The sequence below is a fragment of the Cyprinus carpio genome, chromosome B6, assembly GCF_018340385.1.
Source record: "Cyprinus carpio isolate SPL01 chromosome B6, ASM1834038v1, whole genome shotgun sequence".
Lineage (NCBI taxonomy): Eukaryota > Metazoa > Chordata > Actinopteri > Cypriniformes > Cyprinidae > Cyprinus > Cyprinus carpio.
The window spans coordinates 25,828,545-25,854,183 of NC_056602.1; the positions used below are offsets into that span (position 1 = coordinate 25,828,545).

The following is a 25,639-nucleotide window of genomic DNA, read 5'->3' on the forward strand; positions in this document are numbered from 1 at the left end:
AAAGTCTTTACTGTCACTTCTGATCAATTTAGTGCATCTTCAAAAAATTCAAAAATCTTACTGACCACAAATGTTTGAACAACAGTGTATTTATATATTCAATGCAATCAAATAATGCAATAATTTAATATTAAAGCTAAAGCTAGTAAATGGACTTAGTAGAGGGACCTGTCTAGAACAACCGTTGAACTCACTGGACATCTCATAATCTTTAGAGTAAACATCAGGTCAGAGAATCAAGGATGACCCAAGCAGAAAGCACTGACCTGACAACTGCATCAGCACACACATCTATTAACTAGACCACATGAGACCAGCACAGCGATTCTATCTGACAAGCTACAGTAACATTCACCCAAGCTCATGCAATTCACTTTACTGCCAGAGAGACTAAAAGAGCAGCATTTTAAAGACCACCCAGCAGACCGCTATATATAGCATACGTTGACTGCTGGACCATTTCTCAGGATGTGACAATTTAAGTGTGGATTAATGCAGAGGGACTAACCGGTGTTGAGCAAGAGAAAAGATGCAAATGAGATGCACGAATGGTTTACAACAAACAAATCCACATTTTGAGAAAGTATCTACAAGCTGTGTTGCCCCGTTTATTATTCTGTTGGATTAGAATATCGTAAATAATGCACACTGTCCTATATAAAACCATCTGTTGTTTGGCGTGTCTTTGTAGATATTTTAAAATCACACAACCTGAAGTGTTTTCTCTCAAATCGCTGAGTGAGAGAAGAAAAAAAAAAAGCCAAAATTTGCTGTAACAAACATTACAAGTAATCAAAAGTTGACAACTTTTCAATAGCATCAGAAAACTTTCATGCCTTCTGTTTGGATTGTGGTGCAAACACATTCATTACGAGTTCCCAATCAGATTTTTTATGCATCTATCAGTCGCTCAGAGAGACTAGCTTTAAATCTAGCTTTTTCAATACCTCTCGAGGCAAATAGCAGACGTTTGCTGTTTTTCTGTCTGTGTCGTATTCAGACAACAATACCGGTTTGATTTAGTCGATGTTTCTGGGGCAAAACAATTTAGACTCACTTCTCTCGGCCGAGTGGCACTGCACTGCAGCCACTCCAATCAAGGAGCAGCTATGCAGATGAACTATTGTACAACAATTTACAGCATACTTTACCAGCGGGGGTCTTTCAAGCCCAGCATGTGCAGGATACTAACACAGAAACATAAAAGGCCCTTCATTTGTAGCCTGATAAGAAAAAAGGGAGAAAATGTCTCTAAAATGTATGTACCTTCTAATTGAAAAATGCTTTGAAGCCAACAGCATTTGCAACTCATTTCGCTTCAGTAATGTGACATATTCATGGGCAAGAAAAGAATATATCGGAATGAAGCCAAACCTGAATGTGATTTTGGATTGTGAAGGCCTACTCTAGGCTTTTAAGACCTGCAGAAATACTGTATGTAATTGTTTATGGTTCCAGATATTGAACTGGTGACAAAGAGAATCATTATCTCAGGCAGAATACCCTTAAATCTAATATACTGAAATAATATTTGTTTTCTTTATTTTCACAAAATCAGGGATAATCACACTTAGAGGACATTGTTTTATGGTATTAATTAGCCAAATATAGAATTTGCTTGTGTTTGGATAAAATTTGCATATTCAAATCCAAGCGCTAATCCTTGTATTTGCTGACAAACCGCATTTTGCTGATGTAAATCCACATCAGATTGGTTGTGCTAGTAAACTTTTCCTCCACTGTAGTGCGTAATGAGCCGTAGTAACAGCTCAGTCAATTGAATTACTTATTTTTACTGTCTAATAAAATATAAATGCTCTATGCAACAACAACATAGCACATAATGTCATATTTTTTTTACAGATCAAATGAATCATTCATTCATATAACCTTCTCTTCCCAAATTCAATTAAAGCTTTCTCGTTCAATGGGGAATGCTGTTCCCGCCCCGTCGACTCCGCCCGGTCTATTCATCATTGGCTGTTGTTGCTGCCCGTCTCAATCACTTTGCTTTCCTCCTCTAGTTTGGGTATGATGAACGAGCTGGAGGGACTCTCATCTATCTGCTCGGCACCTCCATTTATCGCCGTGGCTGAAAAATAGATGGTGTATGAAGTGTAATTTGGTGCTGTAGCGAGGCTTCTGTCCCAGTGGATGTGTCGTGGGACTTTGATTAAATCCTTCTTATAGGAAATCGATACATTCTTCATTAGGCCTCTCCTTCTACAAGCCTAGGCCTTTCCTTCTTATACATTTAACCCACACACATAGATGAGGGGGATGAGGTGGAGAACGGAAGAGTATATGAGAGGATGTAGGATGGTTGGAGGCTAAAAGGAGGAATGAGCAGGAGAGGATAAGGAAAGGCTAGCCTGACCCAGTATTTAAGGGAAAAAAGGGAAGTGTAGGGGAATATGGGTGAAAAAAAAAGAGACTGAAGAAAGCAGAAGGAATGACCAAGCAAAAGAGAGAGAAAGATAGGGGCTGTTTTTCAAAATCTAGTGAGCTGCCTGGACTGCATTATAAAGCACTTTCTTTAGGTCAAAATCTAATGCATACTATACTATGCAATACCATACTGTACCTGTACTATACATCCGCAAAGAAAAGATGCATTAAACTGTTCAAAAGTGACAGTAAAGATATTTGCAGCATTAAAAATATTTGTTTTTTTTTTCAAATATATTTAGTTTCCTTTGAACTTTATATTATTCAAATAATCCTTAAAAAAGTAAAAAAAAAAAAAAATAATTAGCAGCACAATGGTTTTGAACATTGATAATAATAATAATAATAAGAAACATTGCTTGAGCAGCAAATCAGCATATTAGAATGATTTCTGAAGGATCATGTGACACTGAAGACTGGAGTAATGATGCTGAAAATCAGCTTTGCATCACAGGAATAAATTATATATACTTAAATTGAAGACAGTAACTTGAAATTGTAATAATATTTCACAATATTACTGTTGGGGTGGGGTATGATGAAAATCTTTACATCAGAGTATAACTAATTTTATATCACGGTAACAAAAAATATCACATAATATAGTTTTTAATGCAGCACATTCAACCAATTTTTTTTTTTTTTTTTGTGTATTAACTTATTCAATAAATACAATAAAGATGAATAATGTCAATTAAATACTCTATGAAAATACAAGTCACTTCAACTTTATGACCAAAACTTTAAGATTATACATAATAGAATGACAAGCCTTGCATCAGTGCAAAAACAGCTTTACATTATGTATTAGGTAAAAATTAAAAAGGCTCACATTTGTAAAATTAATATTATAAACCGAATATTTCAGACCCTATAAATACACATAAACATACACATAAGTTACAGTACAGTATAAATGATATAGAAAAGTATAACATTCTTTTCTTATTATATACTGTATGTAAAGTATGTGCTATGTATTTTTGTGTTTATTAGAGCAATGATTTGTTAGCTTAAAAACACAAATGTCTTTCGCAATCAATTGTGATTCATACAGTTAAAAAAAACCCCCAAAAACACAGAAGCGTACAAATCTATTTTCCGTAAACATGCCTGAACATGTCAAAGGCACTATAAATAAAGACTGCACACAATAGCTCTCTTCCCATGAAGCTCACAACTGTTTCCAATGGAGCATGTGTGACAAGTTGCTACCTATGTGAAGCGTTTCATATCAGTGACACGTGAAGAAGCTATCACAGCAGTCACTGTTTTGGATATGAAGTCTTGCCTGAGAGACACCTAATTCCCTTCATGCATGCTACACACCGCACGCCACTCGACTCCAGTGGATTAAACCGAATCACAAAAGATCAACAGTCGATATTGCAAATGCTAAAAGGCTGGCACACACAAGCTGTGCCGCTAGTCATTAGTAATGAATTGAGAGAGCGAGAGAGAGAGAGAAAAAGAAACAAAAATCACCGCTAATGACCAGCACTTGCCAAATGGGTGGGATGAACACTGAGGCACATGCTTTCATCCAAACAGACCAAACCTTGACTGCATAGCAGGCTCTCCCAGCCAAATGCCTCAAAAGCGGTGCACAAATGGCTATATGTGGCCAGATTTACTAAGAACATCAGGTTAGCCTTCTCTAAATGAGATCTATCACAGCACCTCTAAACACACTGGCCAAGCAGCTATAAAAACATTACTGCCAATAACTAACATGCAGCGTTTAAACTTAGCAGGTCGGACAATGCAGAATACTTTAAACTCTCTGGACAAGTTACCAAGTTAAATAATGTGAAAGGCCAGAAACAAAACTCCACCCCATTTCCAGCCCCAGATGAAATATTTAATTTATCTCCCCCCTGTTGATAGACTGTCTGGCCTGCGCTGGCCCAGCATAAGGCCGACCTCTGCCAGAGGTATTTTAATGAGTTTGTGATTGTCACCTTCTGTCAATTTCAATTTGAGATGAAGAACTCCCTGGAGGCTAATTTGCTCTTGCAAGCAGTACGTTACTTCCAATTGGCAGCTAGAGACAGACGCTACATGTTTTGTAAGCACCCATATCTCTCTTTATTTCTCTTTTGCTTTATCAGACACACACACTGCATCCAAATTCTCATACTATGTGTCCTATATACAGTACTAACGTAAAGGTTATGTTCAGAATAGCTACTCTACTTCTGTATATGCCGTATGTAGCATGTATTGTAGTATGCAAATTTTCTAAACACATGGAATACCCAGATGACTACATGAGCAAAATGTTACACTGGGTACTGTATCCCATAATGCAATACACACAGCTTGATATACCATTTTCAGTGTGATAAATTAATAAATTAATTCAGTTGTTGATAAAGTATGATATTTAGGTATGCATGTATACACCATGTTCTTTGACTTGTGATACAATATCAACTATAAAGTAATTTACTATAAATTAATTTATAAATCAATGAATTTTGTCATCATTTACATGTACCACACATTGTTCCAAACCTGATTTTCTTCTTATGCTGAACACAAAAGAAGATCTTTTGAAGAATGTTGGTAACCAAACAGTGACTGGTAGCCACTGACTTCCATAGTATGGGGGAAAAAATTCTGTGGAAGTCAATGGGGACTAGAAACTGTTTAATTTAAATGATTAACTTTAAATTTAAAATTTAAATTATACAACTGCTTAACATTTTTTGATTAGTACAGTTAGTAGTACAGTTAGTATGCAGTTATTTTTTATGTTTAAATTAATACTTTGAAATGTTTCTTTAGCAACAAATCGGCATATAAGAACAATTACTGAAGGATCATATGACACTGAAGACTGGAGAAAAATCAGTTTTGCCATTACATTTTAAAATATATTAAAATAGAAAACACCTAAATTGTAATAATATTTCACAATCTTGTTTTTACTGTATTTTCAATCAAATCAATGCATACCATGCTGATGCTTCTTACCTACTCCAAACTTTTGATTGGTAGTCTATAGTATAACATGAACAAATTAACATGATACTCGAAGAACCTATACTTAAAAATAGCTACTCAGTTATTTTAAATTTTAAAAACTTTTTAAACTTTTCAAATGGCTCCTCAGCTCACTTTGGCATACATTACATTAGGGAAGTAGGCATATTCAGAAGCGGAGCACATCTTTTCTTGACTCATTATTGAACCGAAATGCCAAAAGCTGACATGTATTTATCCTTATTGCAAGTGAACCCATATTTAATGTAGTCATGACCCTCCAGTCCATAACTGCTGCCCAAAACGATGTACCTTCCTTTCAGAGAAGCTTACTGTACTTTTGGTGTGAAGTATGAGTATGTAAACTGGGATGCAGCCATAGTAATGCTAATACTTCCCTCTCCTCCAAGCCTTGTATATTTATCTCGTCTTTCTTCTCATTCTTCCCTCTCTTTCTTTCCTTGGCTTGCTGAAGGGGAGGTTCATTATGTGCTCCCCGTCTCAAGGTTTTGTGGCTGACACTCAAGGTTTCTGCTCAGCTTAGTGGATCATCCGTCAGAGTGAAGCTGCCTGTGCTGCTTTCATAGCAGAACGATCCAGAAACTCTTCTCAGTCTTTAAATGGTGTGAAGAGAGAAAAATAAAGGGGAGTAACACCAGCTCGAGGTTACAGGTTGCTTAAAGGGATCATTTACACAAAAATCTCAATTCTGTCATCATTTACTCACCCTAATGCTGTTTTTTCTTTCTTCTGGGGAACATAAAGGAAGATAAACCAAAGAATGTTGATAACCAGAGACTTTTGGTTACCACTGATTCCATGGTATGGAAAAAAATACAATGGAGCTCAATGGCAACCAAAACCATTTGGTTACCAGCAATCTTCATAATATGTCATTTTGCAAATGATAGAAAATGCATTGATTTCCATTGTAAGGACAATAAAAACAATAAACGTCAATAGGAACCTGAACTGTTTGGTGCAGTTGGAACAAGGGTGAATAAAGGGTTAACATTGATTTCCACTGTATGAACAATAAAATACAATAGAAATCAAAGGGGACAAAAAACAATTGATTACCAGCATTCTTTAACATATCTTCTGCAGGTAACACCACAAAATATTTAAAGCAGATAAATCATACACTCTTAAAAATAGATGCTTCATGATGCCATAAAAGAACCTTTTTGTCTAAATGGTTCCATAAAGAACCTTTAACATCTGAAGAACCTTTCTGTCTCACTAAAGGTTCTTTGTGGCGAAAGAAAGTTCTTCAGATTACAAAAAGTTAAGAAAGAGATGGTTCTTTAAAGAACCTTTCACTGAATGCTTCTTTGTGGAACCAAAAATGGTTCTTCTATGGCATCGATTGTAGAACCTTTTGAAGCACCTTTATTTTTAAGAGTGTAGAGGTTTGCAGTGAGGGTGTGTAAATGATGACAGCATATTAATTTTTCGGCGATATGTCCCTTTAATTAAGCTTGTTAACACCTCAAGAATGTGATCCGTTAGAATTCACATTCATCTTAACAGGACTAGCAGCAGGACCACCCAAAATTATGCGAACTGAGCAAACGCTGACTGACTCCATTGACAACACTGAGAGTACTTTTGTCTTTTTGATTGACACCTGTCACGTCACCTTGCTCAGACCCGTCTTGGCCATTCATTACAAGATCACAGACGTGCATACAAAATGCATTTCAGATCTCAATCACCGCTGTCACAATACCACCTCTATATTTAATCACACATTTGCATATTTTTTTAAATTAATAGATTGTTAATGGACCGTTAAATTAAACTGTATCCTATTTTTTGCTTACAATAAACGTTGTTCACTCATCTCTCCTCTCCTGAACCACCGCCGTTGCCGTCTTCAGCAGTCAGATACTCTCTCGGGCTGTTGTCAGAATAAAGAGGCATTCTGCACACTTTTCTTTGATGTCTGTGACCCGAAGAGAGGAGAGAAGAGAATACAGCAAGATACTTAAAAGACTGCTCTGGGAGAAGGAGAAAGAGGGAGCAGGTAGGGAGGAGACATAAGGTACGAGGAAGGAAGAAAAGGAGAGGTACAAAGAAATGTTTGCTCTGTCTCTGCGCTCCTGAGCCTCAGAAGAGTGAAAAGAGACTTTAGCCTACATTAACAAAGAGCTGTGATTTCAAACATATACAGTCACAATAAGAATGTAAAAAAGCTGAGGGAAGGAACATGGCAAAGAATTGCGATGACGTTATGGGCTTTTGGAAAAATACTTTTCTAACTACAAAAGGCTTTTTGAATCAAAAGTAAACTTTTATGAGCTGAGTATTCATAGAAGAATTGCTAGAAGAATTTTCACTCCATGGCATTTTTAGAAAAGTGTAAAAGCACTAATATTAGCACCAATATTGACAAGATTTATTTATTAGTGTTGATGCATAATGAAATGATATCACTGCAAAATATCTTATTCTTTTCTTTCTGTTTTCTTGTTTTTGGTTTGTAACCAAATGTCTTGACTTGTGATGATACAGTAGTTTTGGGTGGCAAAAAAATTAAAATGGCCACATTCTAGTCAGTCATTGTATGCTAGCCATAAAAATTAAATGGTCAGATTTGTCTAATAAAGGTGTTTTAACCTTTACAGGCCCATGTACCTTATACACTATTCAATGCTTAACAGATCATCATTTTAATTCATTAAAATGGAAACAGAAACATAATAAAATTTTTATTTTTTATTTTATTTTTTTTTACAATTTCTGTGTATATATGAACCCAACTGACTCCCTCCCTTAAGGAAAATAATAAAATAAAATAACTAATTTGTGTGTTGACTTGAAAAGAATAATTTAATTAATTTTAAAATGTCTTAACATTTGCTATGTTAAATGGTTAAATATAAAAGTCTGATATGAATTTTCTTCTTGTGTATTGTTTATGGTCAGCACATTGTTTAACTGCACTGCAGATGCTACAGATGGTGGTTATTTGAGTACAGACTCTATTAATTCAATACTAATTTAAAGAACCCGTTTTGCCTCACGGACAATTTAGATTATCATAAACAGATCAGAATGGAGGAAAAAACGCAGTTGCATTTTCTTTTCAACACATTGAATACAGATGTTTTAATACAATAAAAACATAAATATTTACATTTACCCAAAAGCTTTGGCATTAGTCACCGTTAATAACAATTGCAGCATCAGCAGTAATCAATTAGAGCAAACATGACCATCGGAGGGCTCAATGAACTATTTAATCACCTCTGTGTCAATACACTGACCTTGCTTAATCGCAAAAGGAAATCCATATGGTTTAACTATGATTTTAAATTGCATCACATTTGCCCACAATAAATGTCAAAGCCTTTAATTCAAAGTGAGCGTATCACAATCCTTGCTTCAAAAGTTCATGGCTAAATTCAGGCGCAAAACCACATGAATGATTATCCACTCAATTATCTTTCTCTTTGTTTGAACTTGGTTGAACGCTGATCCACCCGCAATAGGAAATAACAGGGTATTCATAATACACAGAGCAAAAGCTGTGGCGGTTGTTTAGAGAGGGGGAGCGGTAGAAATGGTTCAAGTGAAGCGTGTCTGATTGCAACACTGCGTTGATTTGGTTGCGGTGCCATACGGCCATAATGCCGCGGTCATTCTGATAGCTTGCAAATCATCGCTATAATTACTTCTCGCCAAATCCAGATGAAGATCCTTATTTCAGATTAATTATCTTAATCACAGCATATCAGAGTCAGATGAACCCACGGCGTCGGAATGTGAATCAATGTGTGATGACATTGAAAGGGCAGTGACGTCTGAGACATTCTGATAATTATGCACGGACAGGGATCCGATGACAAAAAACAGTTAATTCATCTCTGAAGTGGAACTGGCGTTGGGATTATGTTAATGTTTTGTGGAACTGTGATTAGAAAATGGGTTAAAAATCACACATTTATGGAACGGAAAACTCATACTTGCCTTCCACTTATTGTTAACCATCACCTTCCTATTTAACTCAGTAACAGCATGTTTGAATATGAACCACATTTTTGGTCCTTGGAGGGACACAAGTCCCTTATTCATATCACATCTTTATGTACGTCTGTGATTCTTTGCAGAATCTTAATGAGCTGTTTGAAGTGTTAAACTATCAAACTGTGTAACCACCACCTTCCCTAGTGACTTCTTGGCCTCAGCGGTATGTAAATGAATCCAAACACATTTAATAATTAACATAGAACTGTTTGTCACCATATTACATTCATATTTCAACTTAAAAAATTAGGGCACCTTGTTTTATATAATAATAGTAATACAATGGAGTCGTGCGGGGGAGTCGTGGCCTAATGGTTAGAGAGTCGGACTCCCAATCAAAGGGTTGTGAGTTCGAGTCTCGGGCCGGCAGGAATTGTGGGTGGGGGGAGTGCATGTACAGTTCTCTCTCCACCTTCAATACCACGACTTAGGTGCCCTTGAGCAAGGCATCGAACCCCCAACTGCTCCCCGGGTGCCGCAGCATAAAAAAATGGCTGCCCACTGCTCCGGGTGGTGTGTTCACAGTGTGTGTGTGTGTTTCACTGCTCTGTGTGTGTGCACTTCGGATGGGTTAAATGCAGAGCACTAATTCTGAGTATGGGTCACCATACTTGGCTGAATGTCACGTCACTCACTCACTCACTTAAGGTGAAAAGGGAATTTTTAATAAAACATTGCCGTGGTGTTCCTCTACATTAAACACACTAATTCAGTCTCTAATAATAATATAAGTTAATTAATGTTGAACAAGGCAATCATTCTCCTAGTATGTGACCCTACAGAATGAAAAAATATTGACCAAATGCATAGTCAACATAATTTTTTCCTTAAAGCAGCACAAAGAAAAAAGCGATTCATGAATAAATCATTTATAGGGGTATTCTGTATCAAGTGTTCTGGGCAATAGCTGCAGTTTTTTCAAATCAAAGGCTGACAGTCGGCAGTCTGTGAGATTCTTGGATTGCTGGCAGGAGATGCTGAGGAACAATGGGGCATCCCAGGGAACTGCTCTGTTCACGCTTTACATTATAGATTTCCAGTACAACACCAACTCATGCAACCTGCAGAAATCTTCTGATGAATTCCCGACAGGTCGCTGCACTGACACTGCTGTTGATTTTGAATACAAGAATGTGGTGCAGTAATATTGTAGTATTTCTGCTAAAAATATAGTTAAATATTATCACAGTTTAAAATAACCAAACTATAAGTTTTCTACTGAAGCTTGTTTAAGTTAAAAAAAAAAATTCTAAATTCTAAAAAAAGTGAGAATTGTTGAGATGAAACTCTGAATTCTGAGAAAAAAAATCATAATTTTTAATTTACTGTTGCAATTTACTTTTTTTTCTCAATTTCTCACAATTCTGAGAAAAAAGTTAGAATTGCGCAACTGTGAAAAACTTGCAATTCTGGCAAGTCCAATTCGTGAGACAAACTCACAATTGAGAGAATAAAAGTCAGAATTGTGAAATGTAAACACAGAATTCAGAGCAAAATGTAAAAAACATAATATTGAGAAAAAAATCATAATACTGAGTTTAATCTTGCAATTCTGACTTTCTTCTCAGAATTATCAGTCCCTTGTTCCAAATGTTTCCTCTTTAGCTGTGTCACATCTGTCTAAGTCTGAGTGCGCTGAGATGTAGACATCTTTAGAGGCAGAATGTTCCTCCTGCATGTTGAACACTGAGCCAACTTACCATTCTCTCTACAAACAGATGTATAAGACTGAGGGGCTGAGAAACACCCCGTGGTATTCATTAGTCAGGAGCTGATCCTGCTTCACTGTACAGCAGTGCTCAGGGCAAGCCAATGCTAATGTGGCAGGACCTTCCAAGATATATGGCATGTGGTCAGATCGGGTGAATAACATCCCCCTCCTATAACATTCTCCTCCTCTCCCTGTCCTTCAACTTAGGACCAGCCATGAAATCATGTCTACATGGTAACCCCTGTGCTATAGAAAAGAGATTTACATGCAACATTCATGCAACAGTCTATCAATCCATCCATCCATTCAGACAAGTCTATTTTTAAGACAGATTATTTAAAAAATAAGATCAAATAAAATAATAATATAAACCTCTTTTCACCACCAACAGAACATTCAGCCAAAGTGCTGTACTATAAATTAACAGCAATATTATTAGTGGAAAATAAAATTAAAAATAAAAATAAAAATAACCAGAGGATGTTTTTTAAAAAATTTAATTAAATTAAATCTACAATAAATGCATTTAAATACAAGAGACATTTAGCCAAAGTGCTGTACAATAATTTTTTTTTTTTAAAATGTAAAAAATCAGCAATGGTACAGTAATAGTGTAAAATAATAAAATAAACAATAATATTAATAATATTAAAATAAACAAGATTAACAATAAAATTAAATAAGTAGTATAACTATAAAATAACAAAATAATAATCTTTAAAAGAAGCTTCTGGATGCATGATTCCATGACAACACAGTATAACGTGAAAATGTTGACATATCCAGGTGAAAACGCAAAGCGAAGAGTCTGATTTACCCTGCCAATTGTCTCTCAGGAGAGCAGAGAAGTCAAGAGAGCAGGATTCATGCCAGGAATCAATGGTTCTTTGGTCTCTAGCTACTTGTTAGCAGAGATCAAACCACCTTTTGAGGTCTCTGGAAATAGAGGCGGGGAACACGCAACGACCCCAACCTCAACACAGATACACACACGCCATCACAAAGAACACAGGAGTGTGTCCACCCCCAAAGATACCATGTCCTCCTGTGATAATTTACTCCTACCTGCATAGAGGATAGATTAATTAGACCTGCAGAGAGCTCTGGCACTGCGTACAATCATTTACAAGAGGCTGGAGGGGTCTTACTATTTCGAACGAATTGGCACAACAATCAAGAGTGTTTTTTAGCGGAGTTAAGAAAAAATGCAGAAGGCTGATAAATGGAGAGAAAAAAACATAGAAGGTTGATTAGAGACAAATAAAGGACATTTCAAGAGAAAGAGATACAAAGTTTCAAGAAGATACTTATAGTATAATAAGAAAGTGAAGTATCAATAAGAATCTCTCTCTGAAATGTACACAGTAATTTTTTTTTTTTTTTTACAAGAAAGTAGAATGTTTTACAAGAAAAAAAACATTTTAGTCCTTCTACTTCAAAATTTCACATTTAATTCAAAGAGTTACTTATGGAAGCAACCTTTTATCTCACAATTCTGAGTTTATATCTCACAATTCTCGCAGAATTGCTAATAGACTAAGAATTGTGAGAATTTTAAGTTTATATATATCTCACAATTCTGAATTTATATTTGGAGTATAAAAAAAATACAAACTGTGAGATATAACCTCGGCTTCCATAGTTACTTGCTGTTTCTTTGTCATTATTTGTGAAATGTGTTATTTTGGAATGAAAATCATTTTCAAAATAAATCCTGCATCACTTTCTTTTTCAGTGTAGCTTCCTGTGATTTCACCAATAAAATTTCTATTAATCAATCAGGGCTTTATCAACCAATAACTTTTAAAGGATGATTTGTTTGAGAGGACAACAGATGTTGATCCAGGAACACATAGAAGTGTTTGTGCATTCAAAAACATTGAAACAGACCACAAAAAAAATATTAGGTTCTAAATGAATTTTGCAGTTTGCTTTGCTGTCACAAAACAAGCTCACAAGGGAGACACTGGAAAAACAAAAAGATATGATGCAATGGTCAAAGACATCCGTCGAACACATGAGCACACAATTAAAAAACAGCACAATGGCACTTTAATTTTAGGCACCTCTAAAAGATATTAAGTGAAATACCTGAAAGATTAAACAATAAGACCTCAATGTCATTGTATGACATTTGTTCGCAGACATTATGCATCAGGGATTAATGTGTTATTTCATTAGATGCATTTTGATTGATGCGTCAAGTAGAGGATGTAGAAAATCACCTCTGCTGCAATGAGACTTTGATTGTGTCTATGGCAGTTTGAAACTGGCAATCTATCCTCAAAGCAATCTGCACAGCAGCCATTCTTCTCGTCTCCCTGCTCTCCCGTCCTCTCAGGGGGAACACCAGTGTAACTCTTTATAAAGAGTCAAACAAGCAGACCTAAACAACCGCAAAGGATGTTTAGCAGGGCAGAAAGTGCTGTTTCCTCACTGATATAACATGCCAAACACAGTCTGCCACAAAGACTTGTGTTCACAAAACAATTAGAACAGTGTTGAAAGATACAGGGAGTAGCAATGATTCAGGGATTATGAGCTGGTTATGAGCTTCTATTGTAGTTCTATTTAGTAAAAATACTAAAACCTTTAAATGAATCATACGACAAAAACATTGGTCTTTTTCAAGTTTTGTTTATATATATATATATATATATATATATATATATATATATATATATATATATCTCTATATATATATATATATATATATATATAATAAGTTTAATATATAATAATTATAATACATATGTTATAATTTATGATTTATTAAATGGCTTCAAAGGATGAAGACAAGCCAAAATTTCATTGCAGTCAAAAATCTAAAAATGTTATACTAAAAATGATGAAAAAGTATATATAAATATATATTTTTTTGCAATGAAATATACATGCATATATATATATATATATATATATATATATATATATATACACACACCAAATTATAAAAAAGCAAAATACAGAAAAAAAATCTTAAAATAATTAATGTGTCTTTGACACTTTTTTTCACTTAATGAACACAAAGAAGAATTATTATTTCATAATTTGCATTCATATGCACCAATATAACAATGAATAATATTAAATAATATTTATTTACATTCAAATATGTTGAAAAAAATAAATGCACACTTAACACTTTAATCTTTTTTATTTTATAATTTTTTTGGATGCCGCAAAAAAGATTGTATGAATGTTTGATTCAACTGAAATAGAAAATCTGGACTGATTTGTGAAAATGAGTTTCGAAAATGAGTGAATCTAATGCTCTCCTGGATCAAAAGACAAGGAAAGATGGCCAAACTTGTCAAATGATGTGTTTAGTTAACAAATTTGCCAAATAAAAACATCACAAAATTCATCATAAAATTATTTTGAACATTCAACATACTGTATCGCTCAGCCCTAACACCTGGCACGATAAAAATAAATTAAATGCATTTAGATTATTGCACAAATAACAATCCCAAATTTGCACAGTCTGTCACAATTTAAGGGCTCTGCTACCACTGATCAATTTCCATTTCCATTTCAATCTGCATGCTTTCACCGATTGTCTGAAACCCAGTTCATCATGTCACTTTTCCTCTGTTTTCACATGCACTAATAACACAAAGAGCTGCAGCCACTCCTTTTAGACAACTGCCGATTGTTCTCTGCTCATTTCACAAGCCCAAATACATAAATTACCCCCACCAAAATTAAAAACCCCATCCAAGCAAAGTAATGGGAATCTTTGCATATTTATGATATTTGGAAGAGCTCTCCATCTCCATCAATGACGTTCATTAATATGCACAACGCATGAATTTAGTGAAGTGGGTTTGTGTGACAGGCCGCGCTGTCTTCCGTCAAACTCCACAAACACTCCACATCAACAGACTGCAATAATAGTAGGTTGAAGCCTGCATCGCTGTTTTTTGACATTAGTGTGTAGCTTCTTCCACCCTGGCTCTTACTAACAAGTGTCTACGTTCCTAAAATCCCTCTGTGTCCAGGTTCGTTAGAATGGGCGTGTCTGAGCCGTCAATCAAATTTATGGCGCTGCTGTTGGCCAGCTACATGCTGACATTGCTGCTGCCGTGAGACCTGGCGAAGCCGGCAGAAACGGAAGACCATCCATCAAGCTGACAGTCAGGCAATACAAACCACTCAGAGGGCGAGAACACACACGTCCTTCCAGTGCCAGATTTATCGCCCTCATATATATGCTCCGCTGATGGATACCTCATAAATGGCCGATCAGAAAAGCTAAATTAAAGCTCCACCCACAATGGCATTCTTCACTCTCACCGGCTTGTACATCAGCAAAAAGGTCATCTTATGTTAGCGCTATTATTTTTTTAGAATCAAGGTATGAAAGCAATTATTTTGAAATTTTATTTATAATTTTCTCATTCTATAAATGTTTTCTTAACTTTCTTCTACCTATATTTGTAGAGAGAGGGATACAGGGTCAGGAAATGACAAAAGCGGGATTCATAATAAGCCTTTCAATGTCAGAAGGTACGCTTTCAAACAGTACACCTTTGTACCTTATTTACCCCTAAAGGGTGGATTTTAGTACTTCAACAGTACAAATTAGTACCTTTTGAAGAGGTGCTGCCCCAGTGATAGCTTTTGTACCTTTTTTTTCCTCAGAGTGTGTGAACTAACCGCTAGGTCACAGCTTTAAAGTAATTAGCCACTTCTTAAAACAATGTGTTACAGTGATTTTACCAGGGTAAAGGGTGTTTTTGAGCAAAGCAAGTAGCAGTTTTAAATTCCTTTAATAAAACAGCAGCAACAGCATGATGATAAATGCATTTAATAAATAGTATTAGAGTTCAATGTAAATCCTAATTTAAAAGGAATGTACACCTAAAAATTAAAATTCTCTCATTTACTTACCCTCCTGTTGTTCCAAACCTGTATGACTTTCTTTCTTCTGTGGACACAAAAGAAGATATTTCGAGAAATGTCTTAGTGTTTTTGTTTTGTCCATTCAATGCAAGTCAAGATCTTTGAAATATCTTCTTTTGCAATCCGCAATAGACAGTATGACACAAGGATGTGTAAATGATGATAGAATTTTCTAACCCTATAAAAAATATAATATAAATTCATAAACAATGGGCAAAATTAGCTCCTCCCCATTTGCTGTCTTGAGAGGATCAAGACAAGGATGTCCTCTTAGCCCTCTGTTATTCGCCCTTTCTCTTGAGCCACTGGCACAAGCATCCGTGGTTCTCCCACAATCTCTCCAATTTCCATTAGAGGTACACACCACCATGTTTCACTTTATGCTGATGAAATTTTATTGTATATAAATAACCCAGTGCAATGTATCCCACATATTTTGTCTACCTTCGATCTTTATGGCAAGCTTTCTGGCTTCAAAATTAACTGGCAGAAATCAGCTTTACTACCTTTAAATCAGGCAATGTGCAATACTCCCATCCCTGCATCTATTCCAGTTACTAATAACTTCACTTATCTGGGGATAGACATCTATTCCTCCATACAGACAAACTATTAAAAACAATTTTTCTAAAACCACTTAACAAAGTGGTGGCGGATCTGGACAGGTGGTCTAACCTTCCAAATTCGCTCCGTGGCAGGGTAGCCATAATTAAAATGAATATTCTGCCCAGAATCAATTTTGTCAGCTCAATGCTCCCCCTTCCCCCACCCCCTAATATTGGGGCAAATTGCACTCAGCAATAAGTAAATTTCTGTGGCATGGCAAACGACCTCGTATTAAGCTCACCACCATGCAGCGAGAAAGGCAGGCTGGTGGCCTGTCTCTCCCAAATTTTAAGTTCTATGAGTGGGCCTTCACACTTAGACCTCTTCTATCCTGGTTTTCACCCTGATGCTCAAGTCTCTTGGCGAACTTTAGAGGAACGGATGATAGCTCCATATCTTTTACTAATATTTTGTATGCAAAAATCTCACCCCATCAATGCCGTTTGAAAAAAATGGTCCTATGATTTCATATTACTTTTGGTATGGAGGAGGGTGGAGAAATGGCCTGGTTGTTTTTCTATCTGGGACCCACACTTTCCAATATTTAACAATGAGAGATTGCTGATTGGCGGTTGTCATATTCGATTTCCTGATTGGGAAAAAAAAAATTCATTTGTACACTTGGGGATATTCATGGGGAGGCGGGGTTACTTACTTTTCAAAATATTTGCATCAAGCATGGTATACCACGTACCTCCTTTTTCTTTTATTTGCAGTTGAGATCGACTCTAAAAAGCAACGGTGCCCCCTTACAAGCTCCGCTCACATCACATCCAATTCGAAAATTGTTTTACTCTGTCGGGGAGCACTAGGGGTTTTGTATCAAGACTCTACTGGCTCTTGCTGCGATATGCTTATAGACCTCTGGCGTTGGACACAGTGTGGAGGAGAGATGTTCCAGATTTGTCACCCGCATTTGATTGGGAAAGGAAAGTGTGGATCAATATAGGTTTTATCATCCAGAAACCCTGATCACCAGCAAATTCATTATAGATTTGTACATAGGGTTTATTTTACCCCTAGGAAGCTTCATTTAATGACAGGTTATTGACGAAAAGATTATTGTACTTGTACTTTCTGTTCCTCCAAAGTGATTGGCAGTTACTTTCACATGTTTTGGGAATGTATCCCACTGGCCGACTTCTGGAAGATGATTGCCTTTAACCTCTCTAAGTTGTTTAAGATTAGACTGCCTTGTACGCCTGCTACACTTATTTTGAATGATTTGTCAAAGTTGGGATTGACACTGGACAAGAGAAGGGCATTGTTGGCTGGACTTACAGCTGCTAAAAAACTACTTGCCACACGCTGGAAACCTCCACACTCACTCTGCTTTCGAGCTTGGCTTTTAATGTATTTGGATATTGTTTACTTGGATTTGTCAATAGCTAGAGTCCACGGTGCCAAAGAGTCAGCAATAGAGGCTTGGCACTCTTTGCTTACCACTCTCCGTGGGCTTTAGATTTAATCTGCGAGTGAGATATGGGGATCGGGATCCATTCATTTGAATCATTTGGTTCCACATGGGATTTTATTTATTTTTATCTTATCTTGTTTCTTTTTTATTATTATTATTATTATTATTATTTTTTAATTATTAATTTTAATATTATATTTTTATTACATTATTTTATTTTTTTTTTTTTATGTTAATTATGCTTCATTATATATGCTTATGTATGGACATGTATGTAAAATGGATGTATTTATACATTTATATTCTATTTCTGTGAAGCAAATGTCTGTATGTTTTTTCCTAACGCATCCAATCCGAAATGTGATTCTGAACACCACATTTTTCAAAAGTGAATAACCCTAACCTATATACTGTATATGCATACACAATGACCTTGAATGTGGCTCATCCAATCCGAAATGTGATTCTGAACACCACATTTTTCAAAAGGGTTTGAAAAAAAAACAAACATGCAGTACAAATGAGTGAGAAATAGCAGATATCCATATTTAAATCCATGCTGAAATACCACATTAAATATAAACTGTATTAACAGAATGACAGTACAACAAATAGCCTACTTATGACAACCTAATAAGAATCGTTCTGACTAAATAAACTTAAATCTGCCTTTTTATAAAAAGCAGTAGCATTTACAGAAGAATCAATCACAGTTTTGGCGCTCTGACACTTGTGTTTAGGAAACTCTTTGTTAGATGAGCACACTCACTTTCACATAACTGCTGATGTCTTCTTTTGCTGAAGCAGAGGCATTTTAATTCTCAAGGATTCTGAAATGCTGAAAATTTCATTAAATATCCATTATTCTTTGTTCCTTGCACTTGTCATCCTCGTCTTTTCTTCCTTACACAAATGCTCTGTTCCAAAATCTAGTGAGATGTCTATCTAGACAACATTTTCATTTATTATACTGTAGGAGTGCTCCATACACAACAGTTGTTCCATAATGTATGAAGGCATCTTAATTATGTTGTCTTCTAAAACATACACTACTGTTCAAAAGTTTAGGGTCAGTTATTGAAGCAAGGCTCTTATGCTCACCAAAGCTGCACTGATTTGATCAAAAATACAGTAAAAACAGTAATACTGTGAAATATTATTACAATTTAAAATATTTTAATGTTTTTTTAAATGTGATTTATTCCTTACTCCAGTCTTCAGTGTCACATGATCCTCCAGAAATCATTCTTATATGTTGATTTGTTGCTCAAGAAACATTTCTTATGATTATCAGTGTTGAAAACAGCTGTGCTGCTTAATATTTTTGTGGAAACCATGATATGCTATGATTCTTTGAAAAACAGAATCTTTGAAAAACAGATTATAAATGTCTTTCCTGTCACTTTTGATCAATAACTTGACCAAATTTGATTAAAAAAAGATGACAATACACTAAAAACACACTAAAAAACATCAACAGAAAAATTTCAATTACAATAATAGCATGTGTTATCCACTTATGTTAGAATATTGTGCCAAAATTCTAATGCCGAACTCCAGTGAAATCAATTGAATCGAGTCTGTCATGCAGAGTGCTGATGTATTCTGTTGCAAGCCACTGATTATGCAGGCAGTAGGCAATGAGGCAACACACTAGGTTTCGAAACAGAGCTTTTGTCTGTTTACATGCTTGTTTTAGTCCGCACTTCAAACATTTCGAAGGCTTACACTGAATCTAAAAGGAAACCTGCGGAAATGTATTTATACAATCTGCGTCCCAGAATTGAATCAGAACCAAACATCATAACTGAGGTGCCTCTATATTGAATTGAGGTTCTCTGATGCACGTTGCATAGATTCTCATATTTTTTTTACCAGGCTGACAGCACAGCACAGTGCCTGAGATAAAAAAGACAACATATGGACTGGATTCACTGACTTGAATATGTATAAAAACATCTAAGGAAGAGATTGTCTACAAAACCGTTGTTGTGATGTGCTCCCCTAACCAAGATGAAAACAGAAATCAATGTGGTGAAATTATATCACTGCTATATGAAAATAGAGACCTGCACAATAACATCAAAGCAAATATTGCATATATAAGACATTCAAAGATGTGGATGGACCCAGACATTAAAGTCAACACAATGTATGTATTTGTCTATATATGGCATGGATTTTTTTTCTTTAAAATAACATGCACTGATGAATCTTGTATAATAAAAATCACGAATGCATATGAAAGAAAAAAAATGCATGTTTCTGGTCTTACCCATTTTGTTTTCATGTTGACTTTAAATGGAGGGAAAAATAAAAATTTAAAGCGGAAAGGAAAGAAATGAAAAAATGTCATGCCTTAGCAGCTGTCAAAGGTAGCTATGTTTTATCTTGTGTTATTCCGTAAATGTTCTGCCTATAATGCAGAGAGGAAATAATACAATGTTCCTGTCTTGGGCAGTTATACTGCAGATCAGCTGTGAAATTTTTTATTGTTGTTCGAAGCAGGTACAACAAGCATATCCAGACACTTCTCAACAAGGGCGGCTTCTCTAGAGAGAATCTAGAGAGGCAGTGCCTCCTCAAAAACATTTGGAAGAGAAAATAATCGATAGTACCACAATAAGGCAAAGCAAATTTTATAAAAGATGAGATCATACAGAGTTAACACCAGCACACTGAGATCTCTCTCTTTTGGCTTGTTGAATTCTGATCATACAACAACACCACCTTTGACTTTTAGGGTTTGCCCTGGTGAGACTGGGTTCACCATTCTTTGACCCCTGAGTAAATGTTTACAGTATTTATGGGAAAAAGTTTGTCTGAATGTGTGTGCTTGAACTCAGCATCCCATTCTCACTCTGTCCCAGTGTTAAAGATGTCTCAGGTGTGCTGGAGAACTTTAAGGATTTGACTGATAAAAAAACCCACATGACCACAGCAGGGTCACTGACCCACACTTTTCATTCACACATCCACAGAGGTTCATTCAAGGGACACCAGGTTCACAAGACAGATACCGGACTGAGGCTCTTCTGGTCCAGGTGGATCTCACAAAGTCAGTTAAATTTTTTCACCCCCAAATATACCTTATATATTAATCTTGGTTTTCACAAAAATATTAAGCATCAACTGTTTTCAACATCATTGATAGTTAAAAAAAAAAAAAAAAAAAAAAAGTTTCTTGAGCAGCAAATCAGCATAGAATGATTTCTGAAGGATCATGCAACACTGAAGACTGGAGTAATGATACTGAAAATTCAGTTGCGCATCACATGAATGAATTACATTTTAAGATATTTTAAAATAGAAAATTTTTTGCAGCATTGTGTAAAAACTTTGTTTCTGTCTAAACATTCTTCAATCTCTCTAATATAACTAACCTTCAAATGACAACATATCCAAGATAAGGCCACGACACTATCATCTTCATAGGTAGTGTGCACTAAAACCTGAATCTGATTAGCTGAAGTCTCAAGGTCTTGAGTGGGAGCTGTGTGGGACTGTGAAAAGTGCCGAAAGCAACTCTCACTCACAGAGCATGAGAATGGAGAGGATGCTCTTGGACAATAAGCAAGCAAGGCCACATATCCAGAACATACAACTGCAGAAAAAAAATAAAGTTTCGAGAACTTTACCTTTGAATACATATCATGTAGAAGTTGAAAATTGTTGCACAAGTATTATTCAATAAAAAAAACTAAGTCTGCGACCCTCAATAAAATGAATTATATCTGAACATATTATGTAGAAGTTGAATGTTTTTGCAGAAGTATTATTTAATACTAAAATGTTTAGATAGATATTATTAGAATACAGTATTCTTTTTTAAATATACAGTTTCCTGTTATAAGTCACTAATTAAATAGGCTTTAATTATTAGCATTATTTTTCATTGGAAAATGGATATTAAACAATAATTAAGACTTTTTGCCCCACAATCTTAAGGCATTCTAATATCCTGAATTTCTATCATATGACTGTATCTGCATGTTATAAAAACTTAATCCAAATAAAAAATGAAAAACTGCTGTTAGCGTAAAGCTAAACAATATTTAACGGTGTCAGAGCAGTAATAACAGTTATCTAAAAGTCCCTCCACACCTAATCTGTATTCATTAAACAGTAACTTTTCAAAGCAAGGCTGACTGATTTATTTACAATTCGACATGAAAGACAGTCACACTGCACAGTGAATCTCGCAGTGGGGGCAGGCTTGTGTATGATTCTGCTCATGTCACATTTGTGTTGTTCCATTTACATCCATAATTTCTGGAAGTCTTTGAACCTCGCAAAGACGCACTAAAGGCTTCGCATGCAGGGAGCTCCAGTGGAGCACTGATACCCAGCACAATACAAACAGACTTTGTAATACCGGCGAGTACACACTGCGATCACATATTTGTCTTGCTTTGGTGAGGTTTAGATGATGCACACACAGTTGTCTCAGCATCTGCATGGCAAACCAGTGAGAATTTGATTTGCTGACATAGCAAGTGGCATGGAGAAATCAATGATGAAACCCAGTGGAAATGTGTGGCTTTGATTTCAAGGCTTTTTTTACGTTTACATTTGTATGATGTCCAATGCAAAGTCTTGAAGCAAAACCAGCTTAATGGAGAATTGAGCTCTGAATTAAAAAAGCTGAATCCAACCCGAAACTGACCACTGGCTGAGCAATTTCATTTAAGGGATTGTTCTGGTACACAAACACACACACATATACACCTTCTTGATAGTTGAAGCAGTGAGAGACTTTAATGTTCATACACACCGCGGTGCCTGGCAGATTTTTAAAAGCTGTGACTTTAACTAAACGGGTGCTGCTGCTGCTGCTGCTGTACAGGGGGCAAACTGAGGACAGCCAGTACTCTAAACACCACTTTAACGTCATAGCGCTCTGAGATAGGGAAAGATTTGGTCCTCAAACAGCCTGCGGTGTGACAGACGCAATCTGAACTTGTCAGCACTGACAACAGATGGTTGAGAGTACCAAAAATAATAATAACATTCATACAGCTGTCTATCCATCTATACATATATCCATCTATATATCTATCTATCTATCGTAGAAATTTTTTTTTTATTAATGCAGTTTATTAATGCAGTACAAATGAATAAATATGTGTGTATGTGTTCGTGCATGTGTGTGTGTGTGTGTGTGTATCATACATTTTATTAATAAATTAATATTTTGATTTGTATTAAAAATTATATTGATTATTTTTTTCATGCATTTGTAAATGTATTTTAATATATACTGATATAATAGCATGGCAAATACTGGTAAATAAATGATTATTACCATTATTAGGAATACACACACACACCCACACACACACACACACATATGTGTGTGTGTGTGTGTGTGTGTGTGTGTGTGTGTATAATACATTTTATTAATTAATTGTTATTTTTTTGTATTGCTCATTCTTTTTTGCATACGTTCTTTTTTCATAGATTTATTTTAATATATTCTGATATAATTATATGGTAAAATATTTTAATAATTATTATTATATTAAGGATAATTATGAGAAAAATATACCCACATAGGTATATATTTAGATATTAGCGCAACCATTCAATGTGAAACTAACAAATAAGTATGCTAAAAGACTATGATGATAATTTTTCCCTGTATACAGAAATGTCAAATTAGGGGATACAATTTGCTTTAAGGTGCACTTCTTAAAGTTTAATTCATTTTTAAGAGTTATATTAAATAACAACATCTACTTGCATGCTATAGGGTTATGATTATGATTTGGTTTAGGGTTAGTTGCATGCAACTATGCATAATTTATTGTTATTACTATAGTAAGTACATATAATATGTAACAAAGACACTATAAAATAAAGTGTAACCATTAAATGAGTTACAGTTTAACTTTGATGAATTAAGACATGAAACCACAATACTAGTCAGCCTTACTGAGCCATTCTTAATCTTAACTCTCATGGTTTAGGAGTACACTATGTGTTTTCCTGAGCCAGTCAATTATTTTCCATTGTCTTTGGCTTTTTCAGTGATCAGTTCCGGGCCATACTTTCTGTCTCGGAACTCTGATCCGTCTGAAAACTAGATCTTATTTTGCCAAGAGGTTATCCTTCGGGGCAGTTCAAAGGCCCCTCAAAATCTCCACATTACATTGACATGACTGTGAAATCTTCAGTTTCACATCCCCACCTTGGGCAAAGAGATACGGCTGGCACAGCTGGACTTGGCCTAGTTAGTATTCTGCCTGACTGTAGGGTACAGCGCTGTGGTTTATAGTGTTCTACTGACAGTAAAGGTCAGACCTCAATGGGCAAGCAATCTGTTAAGCCCTCTTCAACTGTGTACTGCACACACACACACACTCACAAAGACTCGCAAACACACACAGGGTGAGATTACATGACTTGGACCAGTTCCTCAGACATTATCACTCTCTTCACTCACATACCCAATAAGTCTCTCTCTCACTTGATCCACTGGTCACGCACATGCCAGCATCTGGGAAAATCACATGAAACATGCCAAGAACATGTTTGGGTCATGTTTCACTCCCAAAATCAAAAGAAAAACACTATGTTTTTTTTTGCTTTGTCACATTACTTGATAAGAAATAGGCAATTTTTCTTAAAATGTATGTTCCCATGATTTATTTATTATTCATTTTTGTATTATGTATTATTTATTTCTTATTATTTAATGATGATTATAATTACACTAATTCAATTATTTTATTATTATTTTATTTTAATACATTATTAAATTATGTCAAATAAACATAACTAGACTTAAAAAGTGGTCTAGAAACAATTTTCACTCAGAAATTGCTAGTCAATTTCACAATTAATTACAAAGAAACTGAACTGAATTAAACAGGAAATTTTAAAGTAGAAAGGCTGAAATAATAATTTATTGTAAAACGTCCTCCAATAATCTTCAAAAATAACCTTTTTACAGTGTAATAATAAGTTAATAATTAAAATGTGTTTTATATAATATAATATAATATAATATTTATTTATTTTTAATGAGGAATCCACCCATTAATTAAAGACCTTTGGAGATCAGCGTAATTCTTCAAATGTGGTTTGCTATAGAATAAGTTCAACGTAAACTACAATGTTTACATTCTGCAATGTAAAGGATATTACGTAATGTATAAATCACTAGCCAACAATTCTTCCAAACAAACACACCAATGCACAAGATAAACACACAAACACAATTCACTGTTTTTAATGGTTAGACATAATAGCCTCAGACTAAATATACCTGGCAGACCATAAAGACTTACACTGAAAGAGAACTGGGGACCAGAATATCACAGAGATTTGGCAAACCACCCAGAGCATCCTAGCACAGTGGAGGTGAATTCTGCACTGACAAACATCACTCACGTTGTCTTCAGGCAAAAAAAAAAAAAAAGGTTTGCAATTGAATGCAAACTTCAAATAATCAGAAAACAATTTGAAATTAAATGAAATAAACTCAAATGTGCACATGCACAAACATGCACAAACACAAATGCATA

The 25,639-nt window shown here is 35.3% G+C and overlaps 1 protein-coding gene across 3 annotated transcripts in view; it reads right to left on the reverse strand.

Annotated features, from left to right (window-relative positions):
* The window catches only part of LOC109091666 (RNA-binding protein Raly-like), a 74,024-nt gene that overhangs the window by 28,470 nt on the left and 19,915 nt on the right, over nucleotides 1-25,639 (reverse strand). Inside the window, exon 3 of one of the 3 annotated variants that reach the window (XM_042726516.1) lies at nucleotides 16,076-16,112. The exons of 1 other annotated variant lie outside the window; for it this stretch is intronic. The gene's annotated coding sequence lies outside the window, so the exon portion shown is untranslated. Of the gene's footprint in view, nucleotides 1-7,262; nucleotides 7,753-16,075; nucleotides 16,113-25,639 lie in introns of those variants that run through there. One more of the 3 variants, XM_042726517.1, reaches the window with a different exon arrangement.